Here is a 23755-nt window from a genome sequence, read left to right as displayed (position 1 = left end):
CCCCAAAGTCTTAGCGCAGAGCCTCAGTTTCCCTGTCATGGGCAAGTGTTGTTCTTGAGATGCTGCCCTCAGGAAGCCCAGCAGCTGAGCACTGGAACCCTCCAGATACAGTCACAGTCTCCACAGGGTCCTACAAACCTGAAACAGTGTAGACACAGGGAGGGAGATGAGGGCATTTTGAAAGTGAAAAATCCGGTAAGCCACCTCCCCTGCCTCTCACTGCATGGCTACCTTACCTTCAGGCCACCTCCCCTGCCTCTCACTGCATGGCTACCTTACCTTCAGGCCACCTCCCCTGCCTCTCACTGCATGGCTACCTTACCTTCAGGCCACCTCCCCTGCCTCTCACTGCATGGCTACCTTACCTTCAGGCCACCTCCCCTGCCTCATGGCTATCTTACCTTCAGGCCACCTCTCCTCACCTCTCACCCTATGAGTATCTTACCTTCCCATTCTGAGAATGTATTTCTAAAACAGTGGGCAGGCCTTTGCTACAGGCTTGGGGATGGTACATCTTGACACCAGAACCAGTCCTGACATGGTAGACAGTGGCCCCCCTGACACAGCCTGACCTTCTGCTGGCCACGGACATCTCGGTGGCTTTTGGGTAAGCAGAACGGTCACCTTCCTGGTCTAGCCAGATGTCAGCTTTCATGAACTGGACACTGGAACCTAAATGTGTGAAGAACAGCTTCTTAGTAAGTCTGTGTCCTTCCCCTCCTCCTTCATTTCCCTGTGGATTGTACAGAGCTCAGAGGAGGTAAAGTCAGCACGAGGGGAGGGTCAGAGACCAGTCTTTCGTATTAGCGTTTTAGGCTCGTGAGATGCTCTGTCCTGTTTTCAGCCACCCTGTCCTGCTTGGAGTAGCTCTTCCTGAACATTGCTGTGCTGTCTGCCCTGGGCAGTGCTGGAAACACCCACAGCTGTGACATTCACATGGTCTGCTGGCTGGACCACGCATGGATGTTCTGCTCTGGTCCCTCCAACTCTCCTGTCTATGCCATCAGGAATGGCCGAGCTAGAAACAGTGAAAGGGAGATGGAAGCTCAGGTGGGCTTTGCGCCTGCTCAGTCCAGTTTCTAAATCAGGGAGTCAGGGAAACCATGCCAGATGCATTTCCACCCTCACAAGCTGCGATTCAGATAGGGTAAAAATAACACAGTTGCACCTGGTCAAAGCCATGTGTGAGCTGACTGCATAAAGCTGCATCATGAAAGCTGACATCTGGCCAGACACGGATTTACGGCGTTTTTGCTCTGGAGTGGCCCTCTCGCTTCTGCTGGACTCTTAGATTCACCTAAACAGATTCTGGCCTCTTTTCCTCCAGTCTCACCTGTTGGTTGGCCTGCAGAAGTAGAGCCAATGTAAAGATGCGGAACACCGTGTCTCTTAGGTTTGAATAAGGAGACGGGAAGTCTTATTGCGTCATGCAGACAATTAAAAGGGTTGGAAAGTTTTATTTGGCTTGTTGTTGACAAAAGCCAAGTCCCAGGGTGGCTGTTAATTTTTCCGGATGGTTCTCACAGGAGTATCAGGCCAACTCAGGGCTGCATGTTTCTCAGTGATGCATCACACAAGATACAGAAGATAGCAATCTCAATCCTCATTTCCTTTTTTGATTTTTAGGACTTCTTTCTAGTGAAAGAAAGATTTCTTTTGGTTGGAAAAATAATATCTATGTTCATCTGAGAAAATAGAGGGAAGAGCATTCTAAACTATATCTGTGCTACTGAACTAAAATGACTAATGAATCCATTGGAATCCCAGGTAAGTAGAGGCAGCCTGTCCATGACCCTCCACTGAGAGCACTCAGGAAAACTCTGTGACCGTCCTGCTCTGTGGATGTCAGTCATATGATTTTATACTCTGTATTTTCCTTAAAGAAGGACTTCAGCATTTTTTTTTTTTCTGAAGGTATAGATCACAAGATGAAGCCGGGGGACTAACTTGGACTTCCTGTGACCCCCCACATGATATTTAAAAATGTACATGAGGATGCATAGCAGACTAACAACCTAATCTGAAACACAGTACATGGAGGCTGGAGGTGGTTAAACCCCAGTTGCTTCTGCTGGCAGATAGAAGGGACTCAGTTCCACAAGACATGGTGGCTTGTGGCTCTGCCAAGGAGGAGAGTTAGGTCAAAATTTCTGCTTCGGGAGATGGTCCCAGGCTGATCCTGCTTTCCGGTCTATACCATTCCTGTGATCTGCCTCTAGGCCCTCACCCCCTTCCTCGCTTCTGCCCAGATTTCTGAATCCTTGATTAGGAAGAACAGGGAGTAGACAGACAGCTGGAAACTGTGACTTCTCTGCTCATCCCTGATTGAGGTCAGACACCAGGCATCGGTCGCAGGGTATCAGCCTAGGTACTTGAGTGAGACTTTGTGTGAGGCCACAGCTCTGGACAAAGTTCATATAGGGCAGACGGCTGAAGTGCAGTGGGGAGAGAAGCTCCCTGGAGTCCAGGGTAATGGAAACAGGGCCCTGCTTACTGGGATGAAAGCTTCATACCAGGCACATGTTAATGGTGAGCCCTGAACTAATAAAATATCATTTGTTCAGTTGCATACCCTAATGATCACCAAGACATGACATCTAAGTTATTGGATCTCTGGAACCTTCGTTCCTTTGATTTTCTCTGTTTGCAAGGATCCTGAGAGCTGGAGAGAAGCAGTAAACACACACACACACACACACACACACACACACACACAAATGCTTTGAACTGCTGCACAAGCTCTTTTTCCAGGAGCATTTTGGAAACAAGAACTTTTCAACAGACGTTTAGCTCAGACTCATTGTGCACTGACTGGAGCCAGGCTCTGTTCAGGGTCTCACCCAAGTAATCTTGCTTTATCCTCATGACATGCAGAAGTAGTGCTGTAGCTATGGGGCTGTTCTTGCACACAGGGGAATCAAGGTAGGAACACTGAAGGACCTGGGGCTCAGACTCAGACTGATTCCCAAATCCCTGCTCTTAGCCCCGGGGCAACACACAGAGCTAGTTTCCACACCAGCCATTGTACTAGACATCAGGTTACATGAGCAAAGGACATTTAAATTTGTTATTCAGGTTTGACCTTCAAATCACATAAATATCTTTCATCTATGAGTCGGGTTTTCTGGACAGCTCTGAGGTTACTATAACAACCTGGAATATTATTGACTGTGATGGACAGCAAATGGAATTAAATTTGCTTCTAATGGCAGTGGACCTTTTGATGTCCTTCAACACTGAGCGGTGGTTGCACTTGTGAGTGAGGTCTCTACTTTGTTAAGGAGCATACTTTTATTACTTGCTAGTATTAAACAAATAGCAGGCATGTGATAAGGAACACATATGTCAACTTACTTCATTTGTTATTGGTCATAAGTCCTGGTCTTACTGGCCTCACTCAGTTGGTTCAGCTGTAGATTAGATAATTGACTCTGTTGACCCAGGCTGAACTTTTCCTTATGACTGGAAGCAGGGCTGGCTCAAACAGGATCCCCCAGGTGGAACAACTGGCTTCTGCATTGTGTAGCCTACCACCATCCAGCAGGACTTGCTGATATATATCTGGGAAGGGACCTCAGGGCAAAAGCACAACTACACACGGCATTCTGGAGGAACCTGGGATCAGACCTGGCACAGACTCATGTCTGCCTCCTGGTATGGCCAAAGCAAGTCACTGGCCAGCTAGAGTCAAGGGCTGCGAAAGTGGACTTTACCTCTGATAGGTAAAAAGTTGGGAGTGGAGAGCGAGCGGATGGAGGAGGCACTGAGGCACAGATAGAATTCTCAGCGGGATACAACTTTATTTCGCATGGGACACGTTTCCGTCATGTAGGTATTAGTTGATAGGTAAAAATGTTGGAGAGAGAGCGAGCGAGCGGATGGAGGAGGCACCGAGGCACAGATAGAATTCTCAGCGGGATACAACTTTATTTCGCACGGGACACGTTTCCGTTGGGAAAAATCAAGCAGGGGGAAGCAGGAAAAGCAGGGCTTGTAAACCTGGCTCCTTTCAGTCTGCCAGGTAGGATCTGGGTCTGGAAGTGTTTACTTTTTCCCTCTTAAGATAAGAGAAAAGCTGTTGTGATAAACAGCTTCTAAAATCTCTGGTTAACAGGTAGAATCTGCTTATCTTGTCTTTGGAGATCAGAGGAAAGGCAGGCTGCTTCTCAGCAGAGTTTGTTTACCTTGACTTCAAAGGCCAAGGTGCTTATCAGCTCAGTTCCCTTTTTCGGGCTCCAAAAGTCCATAGGTCCCTGTTGGGGAGGGGGGAATCTGCTGCTGTTTGGAACCCTAATAACCTCTAGATGGATGGGAATTTAAGGTCTCGTTGCAAAGGAGTACGGCTGTTACAATATAAGGAATAAGCATGTGAAATGGGTATTACCACACTTGTTTCACAGCTGGAGGTCTGAGGTGAAATAGCATGCCCTAAAAATTGCAAAATTATTAACTAGCAAAGTTACTAATAACTCGTAGGAGATTGGACAACAAAGTTAGACAAACAGCGTGTCTAACTCCAAACCCATTTTTCAATCTTTTATTTATTATTTTTATTTCTTTATGTGTATGAGTGTATTGCTGGCATGTATGTAAATGCACCCTTGCTGTATGATGCCCACAAAGGTCAGAAGAGGGCATCAGAGCCCCTGGGACTGGAGTTATGAATGGTTGTTAGCTGCCATGTGGGTGCTGGGAATTGAACCTGGGTCCTCTGTAAGAGCAGTCAGTGGTCTTAACCACTGACCCATCTCTCCAGCCCCCATTTTTTCATTTTTAAAAAGTTTTATTGATTAAATGAATGAGGAATGATGCTGTCAGGCAGGCATTCTAATTCAGAGTTACATACCTGTCCCTGTTTTTACTTTTTGAGACACAGTCTTACTCATTTCCCCAAGCTGGCTTTGAACTCACTCTGTGGCCCAGGGTAGCCTTGACTTTGTGACCCATCCACCCTGAATAGTGGGGATTGTATGCATCCACCAGGCCTGACCAAACCTTTGTTGCTGTTGCTTTGTTTACTTTTGTTTGGTTTTAGTAAAACAGGGTAGGCTGGAACTCCGTGTGTAGATGAGGAGGACCTTGAACTCCTCTAACACAAATGTTGGAATTACAGGTATGCACCAAATGACTGAAAAGCCTCTTTATGAATGCAACCTTTGGTAAGGTTTTCAAGCTCATTAAAATTATGATATTAAATGGTCTTTATGAAAATTAAAGTGTTGGCTAAAGATGAGGAAATAAAGTATATTTCTTGGTGGTGCACACCTTTAATCCCAGCACTCAGGAGGCAGAGGCAGGCGGATCTCTGTGAGTTCAAGGCCAGACCAGTCTACATAGTGAGTTCCAGGACAGCTGGGGCTATAGGGAGACCCTGTCTCAAAAAGACCAAAAAATAAAAAGAAATTCAACCATAGTACAAGCCCATTGTTTTTCTACTGCTAGCGGCATGGATGGTGTAAATCAAGAGGCTGTAATTAAACAAAATCTGACCCTTAGTTATTTTCCTCATTTCTACCCAGGAGGTACCAGCTGGCTGGGAGTTGCTTAAGTGCTATGTAGATCAGGTACACCTGGGATTCCCTTTGCAAAGCTTATCACCTCACACTCCCCCAGCACATTCTGGTAAAGTGAGGGGGCATCACAACAGTAGCTGTAGTACAGGGAGTGTTGAATGCTGTTCAGATTGGTCTGAATTTAGAATGCAGTGCTGTATAAATACGACACCAAATGGGAGCTCTGTGTCAGGGGCCCACGTGTGTTTGGGAAAATCTGGGTTAGTAGTTACTCTGCTGTTAATTCGCAGAGACTTTGGCCAGCTGAGGTCCACTGTGATTCTCAAAAGCAGACGCATGACTTCAGGATCCTCATTTGGTGGATTTCTTAGACACTTAGCTTCTCAGGGACCCTTAGAAAATCCAGATTCAGTCTCCTCTCCTTGCTGCTTGTCATCTAGTAATGCTGGCTCTACTGGTGCCTAGTGGACATGAAATAGGTGTGATTCTCATCTACCTGGGAGGAACCGAGACCTGAGCACTTCATTGGCTGGCCCGAAGTCAGCTGGTAGAGGAGCTGAGACCTGAACCTGGTTTTGTCTAGCTTCAGGCCTGTCCTATCTCCTGTACACTTTTCTAAGATACAAAAAGTTTGAACTATGCAGTGATTCACTGGTTAGGACAACGTTGTGTCTCAAGAACATGTGTATTCTCTGTAGCTCCAAACAGAGATTAAGGTATCGGTCAAGACACTGGCCAGTCCTTTTGTTGATCACCTGGCAACTGTTCTAATAAGGCTCCTGGCAAAAATTTACAGCATACAATAGCCACCAACTCCATCCCCTGGAGGTGTGAGTGTTAAAATTTTTATTGTTCCTCCAAACCTTTTCCAAGCTCTTGCCAGTGTATGTATGTGTGTGTCCATGCACGTGCACGTGCATGCACATATGTGTACATGTACACAAGTGCATGTAAATTTGTGTATATATGTCCTTCTGTTTCAAGTACAGGTGATAATACATGAAAATTTTTCCCTCAGTGTTATATATTTAAACTTTAAAACTGTGGATCTGTAGATTATTTTTTATTGATGTACAATATTTATTTAACCAATTTATTTGTGAAGACTATTTAGATGATTTAGAATTTTTTATGTGTATAAATGTTTTGCCTGCATGTTTTAATGTCCTCAGAGGCCAGAAGAGGGCATCAGATACCCTGAAACTGGAGTGACAGGAGATTGTTAGCCACCATGTGGGTGCTGGGAACTAAACCGGGGTCCTCTGCAAAAGCAGCCAGTGCTCTTAACTGATGAGCCATTTTTCCAATCCCTGATTTATAGGGTTTTTAAAAAAAACTTTTTTATAATTAGTATTTAGCTTTTCTGTCTGTATGTGGAGGTGCATGTGCCCTGGGCACATGTGGAGGTCAGAGGTCAGAGGGCGCCGGCTCTCTCCTGCCGTGGGAGTTACAGGGACTGAACTTGGGTCTTCAGGTTTGGCACCAAGAGCCTTACCCACTGAACCACCTTGCCAATCCCAATTCTAGTTTTTTAACCTTTTTGTGTTTGGGGCTCAAACAGTATCTCAAAAAAGGCAGAAACCTATCCACATAGCTCTGCCCGGTTATGTTTTCCATGGAAACCCAGTCATCATTTCCCTAGTGACTCTTCTTGGGAAAATAGTTGTCAACTGTCAAAAAATGTTATGAGTTATAAATAAACAGGCTTCTCTGTGTGTGTGTGCTGTGTGTGTTTGTATGTGTACATATATGTAAGCAGGCATGCATATGTGTGGATTGTGTATGTTTGTGTGTGTATGAATGTACGAAGGTGTGCATGTACATGCATACTGAGGCCAGAGGTCGACCCTGGATGTTTTTCTCAATCTCTCTGCACCTTACTTTTTGAGACTGGGTCTGCCACTCAACCTGGAGCTTTCCCATAAAGTACCAGAGACTCTTCTGTCTCCACGGGGGTTGTAAGTATGCACGCCACACCCGACTTGTTTTGGGTTTTGGTTTTTGTTTTTTGACAGGGTATCTCTAGTCCAGCCTACCTGGAAGTCACTATGTAGACCAGGCTGGGCTTGATTTCACAGAGATCCACCTGCCTCTGCCTTCTGAGGACCGGGATTACAGGCGTGCACCACCACACCCGGCACACCCTGCTTTTTACTTGGCTCCACTGATTCGACTCAGGTCTCATGTTTAAACACTTAAAAAATTTTATTGAATTTTTGTGTATTTCATACAGAACATCTCAATCAATCTTAATCACCTCTATACCCCCTTCCTCACTGGCACTCTCCATAGCCCCCCCACTGGAATTCATCCATTCTGTCATTTGTGATAAGGCCTATTGTGTCAAGTTAGTGTTCCCAGACGTCCCTCACTGAAATTTCACTACTGAGGTCTCATTAGCCTATCTAGAGTCTTTTGCTTTAGGAAGATCAGCTCTTCCTCACCCAGCAGTAATCAATTGCCTATATTTTTTCAGCTAAGATTGAGGTCTGCTGTTCATTTCCCCAGTTATGCCGCGGTTTTGTCTGCTTGCAATTGCATGGCTGACACCATTGTCCACTCTTCTGTAAATAAACCCCTATCCTATGTGCTGTTAAAAAATAATAAATAAAATATTTTTTTAAAAGAAACATACGGTGGTTGAGGAGATAGCTCAGTTGATAAAGTATTCAAGCTTCTCAAGGGAAGGTTTCTCCTGTCTGGCACTGTTTCTTGTTATGTAGCTATACATGTGGACTCATGCAGAGATATTGTATGTGTAATTTGTCATTAAGTTGTTGGACTAACATGATTCCCCTTGTTTTTTATACTAGCTCAGCATGATTTATCTCTTCTTGCTCTCTCCCTGTCTAACCCTTCCACCATGGCTTTCCCATTTAAAGTGTCCCCATTTTCCCCAATTCCCCCTTGGTAATACCAGTCTCCTATGGTCCTACCTCTCTTGAACTCCTTCCTTTGAGTTGTTGGCCAGGGAGGTTCAAGAGACTCCTAAAATTACACAGACTATTGCCACAGTCCTTGATTGCCTCCCAGTACTTGAAGGTAAAACCCGACTGCTGAAGACAGAACATACTTTGGACACAGGATTTGGAGCAATGGAGCTGGAACTTTCCCTGAAGGCGAGCTCTCATAGCTCTGGAGAGGACAACATAAGGTGCCGAGGGAGAACATCAATCGATGGTCCAACACCAGCTTCAAGACCAAATAACCACGTCAATGACCAGCACAGCCTGCAACATTGGTGCAGTAGTGGCACTTTTATCTTGAGGGCAATCAATAGCTATCAAATTAGACTTAAGGGAACTCACATGTGGTACTGTAAACATAGCCAAATACACATGACTGGAGAGGTCATAGATCTTAGAGAAAACCCAAGAGTGTCACATCTCTAGACTAGTGTAATTTCTTACTATGTGTAAAATATGCATCCTTATATTTACAGACAAATATCCCAGTCACCACTCATCAATGAAGCTTCTTTTGTACCAGACAGAGACTATTACAGAGTACCACAACTGGTCACACACAGATATCTCTGAATTTCCCAAGCCTAAGTGACACATCTACAATGCAACCTCTACACCTAAGTCTCATGGAATTTAGGACAGGGGTAAAGAAGACACTAATGAATATCTCAGTTCTCATTAATGAAGCCCCTTCATGCAACAGAGGGCCAGGAACACAAAGAGTCACAAATGACCAAAGTGTAGTGATTAAGAGTTTGCAGAATGCAGGTTCTTGGACAGGACTCCTATATTAAACTTTATCCAACCAGGGCTCAGGGCTTGCAGAAGAGGGGGTGGAAAGATTGTAAGAGTCAGGGAGGCGGTGTATGACCATACGGAAATAAGAGTCCTACAAACTCCTGGGACCCTGCTCATATGAACCTAAAGCAATAGTGTCAGCTTGCACAAGACCCAGGCAACCTCAAGCAGACAAAAACCTGGCATAACTGGGGAATGAACAGCAGACCTCAATCTTAGCTGAAAAAATATAGGCAATTGATTACTGCTGGGTGAGGAAGAGCTGATCTTCCTAACGCTGCACTGTAAAGTCCACACTCAAATACAGATCCTGTGACCTCCCAACAACCCCACAAAATGGTGAGAGAGGTGCCTCTTGGTGTTCTCAGCTTATATATATCCTTTGCCCCCCCCCCCCACATGCAGCTATGGTCGACTGATTGGGTTGGAGGGGTAACTGACTCCTCCCTCTAGTCCTTGATGAGTGTGGCAAGAAGGTGTGACTGTAGCTTGCTGGCATAGTGGTTGGAGGTTATTTCCAGTTAACACTCCACCCAGTCCTCTGGCTCTTATATTCTTTCCATCCCTGAGCCTAGGAGCAGGTGGTAAGTATAGGTGATCATTCTCCCATTATGGCAAGGCATTGAACATTTGGGTCTCAGAATCATCTGTTTTCCATGGTCTTTTGGCTAGTTTCAGTGGGATTCCATCTACACCATGTGGAGGCGGGATCCAGGTGCTCTCAGGTGGGTCTGCTATGTTCTCAGCTTCTAAGCCAGAACAAGGCTGAGAACAGCCACTCTCAGGCTCTGTTGAGTTCTGTGTCTAAGTCAGATAGAGGCCAGAACAGCCACTCTCAGGCTGTCTGTTAAGGTCTGAGCTTTACCCTATCCTAGGGCAGAGGTCTCCACAGCATATTTCTTAATAAAAAAAAAAAAAAAAAAATCGATAAATTCACAGCCCCCCTTGCTGACCTTCTGCCTCCCTAGGAAGCAGAAAGGCTAAGGCGCTGGTCCCCATCAGTTTCTGTTAGAACCACTGGCGAGACCAGGAGAGGTGAGTGGACCTCCTCCAGCAACTACTTCCTTGGGGGTCAACGCAGTTCTATGTGGCCCACATTTCCTGCTGTGGGCCCAGATTCTCCACAAGCTGGACATGTGTGACCCACTCTTCCGATTAATGCCATCCCCCATTGTGTTGGTCAGCGGCTTTTCTAATGATACAGATCATGAATGCATTGTTACAATTCAACATAATTTTGATAGCAAAAGATGTAGCCAACACAAGTTTCTTACAAAAAGTGTTTAAATAAAATATACAATGCCATTTTCTGGGGTTATTGGACAATGACCACTTAGGACTTTGAAAAAGACAGATATTCAAGCTTGTCGCCTATGTGTAGCTGGGAGTTATAAAGTAGTGTGTATACATGTTTGAAATAATGAAGAATTTTGATTTGTTACATGACTGAATTCCTAAGAGTCTTTCTTGCTTAAAAGGAAATTCTATCTATTGTACAATACTAATTCTGAAATTCTAAGTTAACAGTTCACACACGCTAATCTCTGCTGAGGCTGGGAAAGCCCATGAGAGCTCTGCTGAGATCTGCAGAAGTCTCAAGGATACTGTTTACAAGTGAGATTGACCCCGCATCTCATTTCCCTTGACAACTCTCATCAGGACCAGTTGTCACCACATTTCCCCCAGCACCACTGCAGTCAAGTGTGAAGTCAGCTTATGAAATCTGCTCTGTGGAGACACGCTTGCTTCCTGCTCTCATTTTCTATCCAACCCTGGTTCCACCCCAATCTCTAATAACCATCATCCTCAGATAGCAATGTAGCTTTCTGTAGTGAGGAAAGTCCTTGACAGATTTTGATTTTGCCTTATGTTTAAAACCAGAAGAATATGTCCACTGTCTAGCACGCTTTCAATGGTCTTTCTCAGAGTCTTGTAAAGATTCTGAAATTTGAAACTTTTCCTATCTACTAGCAGTTAATCACCCTTCACTATATTAAAGAACAAACATTTTACAATTTGACTTTTTTTTCTTTTCTTCCTTTGACTGCCAGAAATTCAAAGTTAATCCATGTTCTCAGCTGCAGCAAAAGGGTTTCACGTTTGTGTGGGGAGGTCCAGTAGAAGTGACTTCTATTCCTCTCTTCATTGTGTTAGTTCCCTACAGTTCCTGCGATAAATTGCCACAAACTTGGTATCTGAGACAACGTATCTATCCTCTGATAGTTCAGAGGCAGAAGTCTGAAATTGGTTTCAGTAGCAAAAATCACTTTGTTCTGAAGTATGTCAGGCCAGCCCTCAGGAGGCTGAGGTTGGAGGAAAGCCTGGGAAATATAGAAACCCTGTATCCAAAACAGAACATGTACAAAACCTATCCTGAAAGAAGATGAAGAGCTGTATAAACACCAAAATGGACGTCTTGACCTCCTTGCAACAAGTGTAGAGTAAGACCTCCTTCACTGCTTCTCAAGATGATTGCTGGAGGGCATGCGTCAACATTGGGAAAGTGCCCTGGCAGGGAGACCCTTACTGTAGCTTTAAACGTGTGCTGCAAAGGGCAGACTAACCATTGTGAGACACAGCCACCAGGACACAGCATCTGCTGTGGTTATTCACTTCTACCCCCTGCCCACCTAGTCAAGATGTACCTAACTGCAGGAGGTATATGTATCTGGTAACCTCCTGTTCACGCCCGTCAGACTCCTACTCTAACATTAGTAAGTCTGACTGTACGTGTCAATCACTTACTGACGTGACATTACATGACTGAAAGCTGTTCTGTGTGTTTGACTTGTGTTATCTTGATTCTTACCACAGACTATGGGATGGGAACCACTATTTCTCTAAGTTCAGATGAGGAAACAGGATGGAGAGAGGACGTGATCCGTAAATGACCAACCCGTGATACCTGTGTTTACCAATGAAAGCCATGTCTATCCTGTATACATCTCACAGAAAAACGTATCAATCTTGGGGTTCATGAAGCCCAATCACAAAGGAGCCCTGCTTACTTCTCCCTGGGTTCACATTTAAAATTATAAAAGGATGATGCCTAATTCAAGCTAGGATTGCTCAGACATTCCTGATCCACAAAGAGAGGATTTCTTCTCTTCTTTTGAGGATCTTTTTGTAAGCTTTGACATGTCCCTATGCCACATTTTTATCTGAAACATACCTGAAACTTTGAGATATGTTGAAAAAATTGTTAGAATGAACCCTAGTCCATCTGTGGCATTTTTTAACCGATTGCTAATCTTTGGCCACCCACACCTTTCTCTCTGCACACAGACAAATGCAGTTTGTGTTTACTGAACCGTTGTGATGACTTATCCCCAATACTTCTTCACGCGTCCCCACAGACTCAGGGCCATCTGTGTCTCCCTCAATATCATTATGAAGTTCAAGAAAATTTAAACTAGATGCGATAGTGTCCAAAATTCAATCTGCATCCAGGTTTTCCCAGTTCTTCCTGTTAATGAGTTAACGCCCCTCTGTTTTGGTTTGGGTTTTGGAAGTCCATCTCCTCCATTGTTGTCTTCTTGTTGTTATTGTTGGGGTTTCATTGTGTTTTGTTCTAGTTTTTGTTTTTCATTTTCCTTTGGTAACTTTTTACTAGAACACCTCCAGTTCTGGATTTGTCTGATTCTTCCCTTCAACTGCATCCAGGTCAGACGTGTGTGCCCTGACATTAATACTATTCAGCTGATAGAAAAATCATTTCCTGTTAGATTCTGTATAAGAACATGGTTGAAACTCTTAAACAGAATTATTTGATATTTCAAGAACAGTTTCTGAAATCTGTGACCAAAAATCGCCTTTGACCATTGAAACCCCTTTCACTCATATTTAGTTTAATTAATTCTTGAAGCCATGAAACCACTGAGGTGGATGCTGTTGCTGTTCTGGATGCTGTTGCTGTTCCGGATGCTGTTGATGTTCCAGATACTGTTGCTGTTCCGGATGCTGTTGATGTTCCGGGTGCTGTTGCTGTTCCGGATGCTGTTGCTGTTCTGGGTGCTGTTGATGTTCCAGATGCTGTTGATGTTCCAGATACTGTTGCTGTTCCGGATGCTGTTGATGTTCCAGGTGCTGTTGCTGTTCCGGGTGCTGTTGCTGTTCCAGATGCTGTTGATGTTCCGGGTGCTGTTGCTATTCCGGACCCACACCTTTCTCTCTGCACACAGACAAATGCAGTTTGTGTTTACTGAACCGTTGTGATGACTTATCCCCAATACTTACCCACACCTTTCTCTCTGCACACAGACAAATGCAGTTTGTGTTTACTGAACAGTTGTGATGACTTATCCCCAATACTTCACGCGTCCCCACAGACTCAGGGCCATCTGTGTCTCCCTCAATATCATTATGAAGTTCAAGAAAATTTAAACTAGATGCGATAGTGTCCAAAATTCAATCTGCATCCAGGTTTTCCCAGTTCTTCCTGTTAATGAGTTAACGCCCCTCTGTTTTGGTTTGGGTTTTGGAAGTCCATCTCCTCCATTGTTTTAATGGGCACATCTTTCCCCCTTTCCCGTTCACCTGCAGCTTGTCTTCTTGTTGTTATTGTTGTCGTTTCATTGTGTTTTGTTCTAGTTTTTGTTTTTCATTTTCCTTTGGTAACTTTTTACTAGAACACCTCCAGTTCTGGATTTGTCTGATTCTTCCCTTCAACTGCATCCAGGTCAGACGTGTGTGCCCTGACATTAATACTATTCAGCTGATAGAAAAATCATTTCCTGTTAGATTCTGTATAAGAACATGGTTGAAACTCTTAAACAGAATTATTTGATATTTCAAGAACAGTTTCTGAAATCTGTGACCAAAAATCGCCTTTGACCATTGAAACCTTTCAAAACCCTTTTCACTCATATTTAGTTTAATTAATTATTGAAGCCATGAAACCACTGAGGTGGATGCTGTTGCTGTTCTGGGTGCTGTTGCTGTTCCGGATGCTGTTGCTGTTCCGGGTGCTGTTGCTGTTCCGGGTGCTGTTGCTGTTCTGGGTGCTGTTGTTGTTCTGGGTGCTGTTGCTGTTCTGGGTGCTGTTGATGTTCTGGATGCAAGGTTAAGAAAGGTAAATTTTTTTCACGAGATAAAATAAAATAAAACCCTAACAACTCATCTATCACAGAGCTACATCTGAAACCAGCAAACATTAGGGCTCTGGAAACTGTTGATGTTCCGGGTGCTGTTGATGTTCCGGGTGCTGTTGATGTTCCGGATGCTGTTGATGTTCCGGATGCTGTTGCTGTTCTGGGTGCTATGGATGCTGTTGCTGTTCCGGATGCTGTTGATGTTCCAGATACTGTTGCTGTTCCGGATGCTGTTGATGTTCCGGGTGCTGTTGCTGTTCCGGGTGCTGTTGCTGTTCTGGGTGCTGTTGATGTTCTGGATGCTGTTGCTGTTCCGGATGCTGTTGCTGTTCCGGATGCTGTTGATGTTCTGGATGCTGTTGCTGTTCCGGATGCTGTTGATGTTCCGGGTGCTGTTGCTGTTCCGGATGCTGTTGCTGTTCTGGGTGCTGTTGATGTTCCAGATGCTGTTGATGTTCCAGATACTGTTGCTGTTCCGGATGCTGTTGATGTTCCAGGTGCTGTTGCTGTTCCGGGTGCTGTTGCTGTTCTGGGTGCTGTTGATGTTCTGGGTGCTGTTGCTGTTCCGGATGCTGTTGCTGTTCCAGGTGCTGTTGCTGTTCCGGGTGCTGTTGATGTTCTGGGTGCTGTTGATGTTCTGGGTGCTGTTGCTGTTCCGGGTGCTGTTGCTGTTCCAAGTGCTGTTGCTGTTCTGGGTGCTGTTGCTGTTCCGGGTGCTGTTGCTGTTCTGGGTGCTGTTGATGTTCTGGATGCAAGGTTAAGAAAGGTAAATTTTTTTCACGAGATAAAATAAAATAAAACCCTAACAACTCATCTATCACAGAGCTACATCTGAAACCAGCAAACATTAGGGCTCTGGAAAGGCAACCTTCAAGTAATCTTGGATGCTGGCGAGAATTTGAAAGCTAAATTTATGTAGATTATGTTTAAAAGTTTGTAAAGCTCCCATTGCTATAAATGCAGAGGCACTTGCTGGAGCTGGAAAATAGTAACAGAGAGGCAGAGAGAAACCACAGTGGATAAATTCCCACTTAATTTCATAAACTTGCAGTATTGTGTATAATAATTAGAGCTATCAGTCAAGACATGATGGTACCTTTACCCTGTGTTCCAAACCCACAGCAGGATGAACGTTGGACTAAAAAAAAGAGTCTTATTAGACTTTTTATTTATTTGCTTTTCCGGTAAGTTCATGAGGTGGAAGAACCACTTGGAGCTGTGACCGCTGACCATGTAGGAAGGGAGCATGGTGTTCAGAAGAGTCATTTTTGTGCAGTGACTCAAGGGTTTACTTAAGATGGTGCTCTGTGAAACAGATTTTAAGCAGGGCAAAGTAGTACTTGAACTAACTTCTATCAGAAACAGATGGATCTCATGTCATTGTGACGTCAGGCTCATGTCAGGGTGGGTTGTGAGAGTCTGGTAAGTGAAGCTGATCAGGGAAAATGCAGCCTCAACCTCCCCAGGCTCCATCAGAAGAGATTCACAGAGAGCTGGTGTGGCATTGAAACTTGGCCCTTTTATTTACACACTCTCCATATGGAGAGTGACCAGGAAAAAGAGAAGTAGGAACCAGTATTTGTTGGATGGGAACTGTCTTGGGGGATGTTTGGGGTCTAGCATCTGTCCTAAGAATGTATGGGGTCAGGTTTCTATCCTGTGGAATATCTGGGGTATGGGTTCTGTCTTGGGGGTAATCTAGAATCTGAGTTCTTAACAGTGAATCCTGGGGTCCAGGTTCTGTCCTGAAGTACAGGAGGTGTCTGTGTTCTGTCCTGGGGGCAGTTGTGGGGTCACATTCTCTCTCTCTGCTGACAAACTAGTATGGCTTTGATGTGTGTCATTTGTATGTTCCTCTGTTGTACCTCAGTGGTAGCCATGGTGACTACCATATGAACTTTTTAGAGACAGAGAAGATATTCATGAACTTGTCCTACAAGCATTGAAGCATCGAAAGTAATTCACAAGTTCAAGGCAAATGTTTACTTTAGAGCTGAGGCTCAGGAGCACCTTCACCCTTTCCTCTTCCATCGTTTTTGCCACATGCCCCAACGGCCTTGAGGTAATCTAGGTTACCGTGTCTGGTTCGTGTTCCGCATTTTAGTGGCAGTGTTAGTTGAAGAGGAAATGGAGGAGCGTGATAGACCCATGGTGCCATGCTTTACCACACATGCTACTGAGGCCAGAGAACCTCGGATCCTGCTGCCAAGGCTGAACAGGCACTGCCATGGACAGGTTGTAGTCTATAGAAGCCTTCCTTTGTTCTTTACAGAAGGGTTACAACTGCTTATACATAGTTGTAAAGACAATATTTGTGCAGCCACAAGAAAAATGCAATTCCAGTTTCCTCTCCATCATTCCTGTCTCCTCTACCCTTTTAACTGTCTTTTGTAGTCCCAGAATGAAAACATCACTCAAGCCCCATAGTTTTGTGGATAGTCTGAGGGAACAGATTATCTTGCCGGGCATGGTGGACAATGATTTTAAGTAACAAACGATTACTTTAAGCCAAAGTACAAATTAAACATAATCATTTAAATGCCTATTCTAAGGGCTGGAGAGATGGTTTGGCAGTTAAGAACACTGGATGCTCTTGCAGAGGACCCAGGTTCAATTGCCAGCACCTACATGGTGGCTAAGAACCATCTGTAACTCCAGTTCCAAAAGAACCTGATGCATGCTTCTGACCTCTTTGGGCATTGCACCACATGGGTATATTTATATGCATGTAGGCAATACACTCATACCCATAAAATACACCCCAACTTTCTAGGGCCCCTTCACCCTCAGCATTGTTCGGTACCTATGAGGGTTTAGGTGGCATCTTTGCCTGTGGTGATCATATCTGACCCATAGCAACCAGTTTCTTATCCTTATTACATACTGGAATCAGGCTAAGCACAACCTGAAAACATCACCAAGACCACCTCCAAACAGCATGTTCACCTGGATCTGACTCTAGGACCCTCTCCTCTGCCCACACCAGCAGTCGCTGTGGTGGTCTGAATGAGAAACGTCCCCATACGCTCACGTTTAAGCACTTATTCCCCAGTTGGTGGCACTGTTTGTGGAGGGTTAGGGGTGTGGCCTGCAGGAGGAAGCATGCCACTGGGGCAGACTTTAAGAGTTCCTGGCTGTGCCGCCCTCTCCATTTCTCTCTGCTTCCCGTGCAACAGGAAAGTACCACGGTCACATAGTCAATTCTCTTTGGGGTAAATCATGGCCTAAGTGCCTCTAGACCCTTCTCCCCGATAAAGTAGGTCATAAGATATTAGTCTCATGGAACATGTGCCAGTCAAGCATCATATGGTAATTGAACTCCTCACTTGGGAATTCTACATCCATTTAGCCAGAAACCTGGTCAGAGCATCAATTTTGCCATCTTGTTAGATGGGTTCAACTTAACAAATGCCAAGCATGTAATAAATGCTAAGTAAATAGTAGCTATGTATAATTAAATGAGATTAGATCTGAATTCAATCCAATACATTTTTTACACCATCAGTGTGAAAATGTGTAAGGTACATATCTTTGGGATCGTACGTAAGGTGTATCTTTAAGGTAGAAAATGATGATGTTGTTATTGATAATAATGATGATACTAGGATATCAAAGAAGGAGTTTGGGGGTTTGGGGAGCACCCTCTCGTGAGCAGCCTGTCTTCAGCCAGTTCTTTCAGCGTAAAGTCTCTCCAGTCCTTCTCTGCCTCCCTCCTACCGTTGACATCCATCAGGGAACGATTGCAGCTATAGTCATTAGCGGGCCGCCTGACTGGCCCACAGGCCAGGTCTGCGTCGTTGCATTTGAAATCAGAAAGGCAGTTGCATGTTGTAGAGATCTTCAGCTGGAGTAGTTCCTGGAACTTTCCTATTTATGTATGAGATGTGACCACTCATGGTCTCCTGTCCATGCCTTGATCTATGCTTGTGGAGCTCAAGTTCCTGACTGTAAGGAAGTGAATCAAGAGATGTGACTGGGAGGTGGCTAGAGAGGTGGCTCAGCCATTAAGAGCATTGGCTGCTTTTACAGAGGACCCAGGTTCAATTCCCAGCACCCGCATTGTGGCTAACAACCATCCGTAAATCCAGTTCCAGGGGAATCTGATGCCGTCTTCTGACCTCCACAGGCATTGCATGACGTGGGTGCATTTACATACATGTAGGCAGTATACTCATACACACAAAGATAAAAATAATAAATAAAACATATTTTAAAAAGCAGTATGACTGGAAAGGGAGATAAGATTGGCATGGATTGGGTTCTTTAACCTGGCATTGGAAGAACAGGAGCAGAGAAGATCTGGACGCAGGCCATCAGGAAAGGTGACCTTTGCCCTCTTTCAGAACAAGATGGAAAAACGTGTGGGAGTCATGGAAGAGAGATAAAAGTGCTGTCGGAGAAAGAGCGAGTGGTTTGTGGTAGAGAAGTGACAGCACTGCGGGCTGAAGATTATGGTTTACTTTAAGATGCAATAGGTGAGGCCCTGATTGAATCTTCCTGTGGTGAGGGGTTGTGAACGTAATGTAACTAAAATCTGTATCAGGAGTCAGGGTTGAAGATGTAAATAGAGGATTTATATCTGCAAACATGATTCCCCCCAATGCAAAAAATATTGCCTAAACTGTTCATTCAGTTTCCCTGATTTTTCTTAGCTGATAGAATATCTATATGCTTTTGGAAAGTAGAAGTCCTAATCATGTAAATAGGACAGTATATGATATCTCTAATAGTTAATGAAGAAAATTTTAGAAATATTGCCTTGAATGTGTCTAGTTTATCAGCTTCAGGTTTGGTAAATGAAAACCATTGCAAGTGAGACTAAGTAAAGAGTATTCACCCAGATTTTTCTGTAGTGTGGGAGCACTACATTTGGGAGAGACTCAAAGGCAGGTGGGGATGTCTGGATATAATAAAAGGTTTCAAGCTGAGCCTTGAGAGAGGCCCTTGGACTTGATGGCCAGCTACGCAAAGCCAAGCATTCTCTGTGGCTGGTTGGAATATACAGTTAGCTTTCTGTGCCTGATGCTTAATTGGGAGCAGACACAAAAAATCGGAGAAGCTGTACTTCTTGGAGAAGTCCAGGCTGAACTGACTGATTGAAGCAAGAGGCTGTGGTATGCTCCTGGGCTGGCCGCTGCAGGGGGTGGGTCAAACTTCTATTTTTGTGTATTACCCATTTACATTTTCAGTCTCCTCCTGACCCGTGTTCTCTCTGCCTTTGTTCTCTGGGCTGCCACTGTTCAGCCCTTGAATGGGGAGAACAGTTACTTTCTAAAGCACTAAACTGGGTTAGTTTCCCAGCTAATCTGGGGCACCTTTGTGTGGTTGTCTTTTTAACCTTTATTAAAACTAACTGTATGCTGTAAGAACTTTAAACTGTGCAGAAGGGGGACTTGGCTCTCCTCCCTGACAGTCTCTCAGCCTACTACTTGCTTAGTCAGTCATTAGCAGTATTTTCTGTTACTTCTGGAAATTATGCTATATAAACATAGTAACTGTGTGCCTATTTATGTCTTTTTAATTTCTTTAAAGATTTTTCTGTGTTAAAAAAATACATACCCCTGTTCTATCATCTTCCCCTTTTGCTTGGCCTTACTTTTTTGACACAGAGAAGTTATAAATGTATGTAATTATTAGGCATTTTTCTCTTTAATTTGACTTTTGGATTATGAATTTAAAGGCTTTTCTGTTTTGCTATTTTTGCTTTTAAGCTAAATTCTCCTGGCTAGAAGAAGGTTTGCACAAGCTGCAGTCGGTGAGCCTGGCATTTCTATTTTGGATTATGAATTTAAAGGCTTTTCTGTTTTGCTATTTTTGCTTTTAAACTAAATTCTCCTGGCTAGAAGAAGGTTTGCACAAGCTGCAGTTGGTGAGCCTGGCATTTCTTCTGCAGAGCTTCGCTCTGTCACCCCAGAAGGGTCGGTAACACTTTTGGGTTAGCCTCTCTCAGTGGTCCTGTCTATTCTATAATCACAAGAAGAAAGAAATAGGAAACAAGACAGGACCATTAGTCACCTTCAGAGTTAACTGTTTTCTTCCTGCTAAGTACCCTTTTTTTTTAACTTTTTCATTCTGGAAACAGTATTTGGTGGTTGTCACCCAACACCAGTGTTAATTTCTGTAGTGCAGAAACTTTATGTGGCTGGAAAATATAGTCACACATGAGCCTTGGGATGAAATGACTCTCCTTAGGGCACAATTCCCACACAGACACCACATTTAGGTATATGGCTTCTTGGCTGACACAGGAAAGGGGACAGTGAACAGGCACAAGGGCGTCCAGTCGGCTGAAACCTGAGAGGAGGATTCAGAGCTAGTAAAGATGCTGTTTGACTGGTCTTCCCTTTGACGAGTCTGGTTCTGAGTCAGGAGGACCACCAGTGACTGGCATGCTGTCTCTGCCCTCTCCTGTGGCCCTAGCCCTTCTCCTATGGACTTTGATATTGATGGAAGTCTGGGGGCCTCTCGTTCCTCAACAGGGGAGCTTATTTCCTGCTTCGGATCTGTTTGCAAAGTTGATTCAAAACTGAGTAGGAGGGAATTTATGTTTCTAAACTCCCATTTAGTGTTGTTCTCTGCTGGACTAGGCTGAGAGTGTCTGCCTCCTTCTCAGAGGCTCATCTACCCACCAGCTGCTGTCCACTGGCTCTGTGATTTAAGGCCATGCCATGCTGGTAGTCACTTCGGAGCTAGTTGTTCAGCATCATGGAGTGGAGGAAGTGATCGTCCATCCTCCTCTGTGAAGATGACCTTGACTGAATGTGTTTGACCTTGCTGTCTGTCTCCTAGGCACTATCTTAGTTTACTTGTGCTCATAAATTTACTTCTTACAGTTCTAGAAACTTGGAAGTCTGGGGTCAAGGTCTCAAAACATTTTTTTATCTAGTGAATGTCCTTTCCATGTCCTCACATGGTACAGGTACAAGACGTTTCTCTAGGATTGCTTATAGGGACACGAAGGCTCTTCTAAACAGTCTTGAGTCACTCGTGTTGGGATTAGATTTCAACATGTAAGTCAGTATGGTGCATAATATTCAGCCATGGCAGCATCCAGGGACCCAGCTCTCCACATTCTACATCTCTTGTTACTCCATCCTGGCTGAAGGGAAAAACCATGTCACAGTAGCTCAGCCATCTATCCAATCTCAGAAGACAGTATTCTTTTATGACACATCATAGTTAGAAAATGAAATTCTTAGCTTGAAGCTAATATCTCTGAGATACCTCGTATTTGTTTTCATAACACACATTCCGGGTGTGGATGGCCCATTTGGGCACAGGTATCTCATCTCAGGGTAACTTGTAATTCACTGCTGAGACCTCAAGATTTCATGCTAACTATGTTTTTTCTGTGCCCATAACTATTGCAATGATCATTCTGGAGAAGCAAGTCTACAGGAGTCTGCTGAGAGAGAATTGTTCTTCTATCTCCTTTGGAATCTTACATTATTTCTGGAGTCCACCATATGGGCATATGAAATCAGTAGACATTTAATGACACAGTTTTTTGCATGAAAATTATAATAATAATAATTGTAATAAAGAAAAAGGGCAGGTAAGTTTTCAATGTCACAGTTCTTCACTCATATAACAGATATTTATACCTTACCAGGCGCCAGTCACTATGTGCATGTTGGGCACATCAAGGATAATAGTAGCTATAGCCAACAAGTACTGAGCACTGTAGATTTCCTCATATAATTCTCAATTCAACTTTATAATTAAGTTCTTTTATAATATCTCATCAAAGACAAAGGAATGAAATTACAGAGATTGAAAAACAGACATACTTATAACCAGGACTAAAGCTAGAACACATACTAGGTTTAGATTGTTTCCTGTTGTTTCTACATGTGACAGAAACAAGATCGTACTCTCAAGGCCTTTATGGTCTGAATTAGGGAACATTTCTATACAAAAAGCAAGTAACTTTAATGATTTCAGGAGGAATGTGAAGTCCCCCCAAAACTTGTCCCCTTTCAGTGGAGTTGTGGCTATTGGACACACTGGGGTGATAGAGTCACTTGCTTGCTGTGGACCCCTTCTTCCTCCACCAGGAAACCCCTCTGTTTTGTCTCCTCTTTGTCCTGATCTTCTCAGTCTGCTTCTCTCTGTCTTGTTTGGATGCCCCCCTTTCTAAACTGTTTCTTTTGTCTATCCCCCACATCAATAGTTACTGAAGACCCCCAAATGCCATTAAGTACAGTTCCTAAGGAGATCGTGAAAAGGGATGACACCTGACTAACAATGAAACCAGGTATTGATGGGTGGCCTGCGAACCTGAGGCTACTAACCTCACATTTTCTTCATTTGAGGGACTCGGAGAAACCAGGAAGTGTCTGATGTTCTGGTGAGCCAAGGCTCCTTCCTTCTTGCAGACTACAAAAGCACATCCACTCCATTTTGTGTTGTTAATCTCATTTTTCCATGATTAACAACCCAGTTCATTATGTTTCCAGCTCACATTAATCATCTCTTCCGCAAGTTTGGTAACATTTGGAGCCATTTCCCTGTGTACTTATCCATCTGGGATCTTTATAAAAGATACATTTACAGAATATCTCATGTTGCTCATGTGGAAAGTCATTTGATGCTCCTGCTAGAGCAAAACACTGTGTTCCTCAGATTCTGAGAGGGAACTTCTGAGGTCAGACACTGCTTCCCTCACTGTGCAGGGACCCCTCCATTGATCTGCATGAGGTTCCCAACTTAGAACAAGATCTACAGCACAGAGGGTCAAGCTGTAATATAAGAGCAGTAGAAATCCCTAAAAGCAATGCTGCCTGGGTCCAGCTGCAGTCCTGAGTAGATGGCAGCAGGGTGGAAGGTGCTATGAACAGTGGAAAGAGGTGAGAGATCGATGAATGAGAGCCAAGCCCTGGTGGACTCCCGTCCACACCTGCGAGCGGTTTGACTTTAGACAAGGCACACAGTCTCGCTGGGATCCACTCACCTCCTCTGTGAGCTGGAGCCAAAGATGTACCTGCAATTCTGCACCCAAGGGCAGTTCTAAGTGTTGATTTATGTTCTTCTGCTCTCTGATGTTGGAGAGGCACTGTAATCTTTATAGCACTTACTTTCACAATTCCTATGGCTCTTTCCAAAATTAATGTGTGTGTGTTTGTGTGTACAAATAAATAGACTATTGGGGAATTTCCATAGATCTTTCCTGTTAGGGTTCCAAACAGCAGCAGTTTCCCCCCTCCCCAACAGGGACCTCACCTTGATCTTTGAAGTCAAGGGAAACAAACTCTGCTGAGAAGCAGCCTGCCTTTCCTCTGATCTTCAAAGATAAGATAAGCAGATTCTACCTGATAACCAGAGATTTTAGAAGTTGTTTATCACAACAGCTTTTCTCTTAAGAGGGAAAAAGTAAACACTTCCAGAC

General features: G+C 44.1%; 1 protein-coding gene across 2 annotated transcripts in view; it reads left to right on the top strand.

Annotated features, from left to right (window-relative positions):
• Lrrc3b (leucine rich repeat containing 3B) overlaps positions 1-23755 on the top strand; it is a 101573-nt gene that overhangs the window by 74974 nt on the left and 2844 nt on the right. The window contains exon 1 of one of the 2 annotated variants that reach the window (XM_029563526.1): positions 18822-18842. The exons of the other annotated variant lie outside the window; for it this stretch is intronic. The gene's annotated coding sequence lies outside the window, so the exon portion shown is untranslated. Of the gene's footprint in view, positions 1-18821; positions 18843-23755 lie in introns of those variants that run through there. 2 annotated transcript variants of the gene reach the window in all.

The sequence above is a fragment of the Nannospalax galili genome, unplaced genomic scaffold (assembly GCF_000622305.1).
Source record: "Nannospalax galili isolate Female #2095 unplaced genomic scaffold, S.galili_v1.0 scaffold215, whole genome shotgun sequence".
Classification (NCBI taxonomy): Eukaryota; Metazoa; Chordata; class Mammalia; order Rodentia; family Spalacidae; genus Nannospalax; species Nannospalax galili.
Note: the sequence above shows the minus strand (reverse complement) of the source record. Positions and strands in the feature narration are given on the sequence as shown.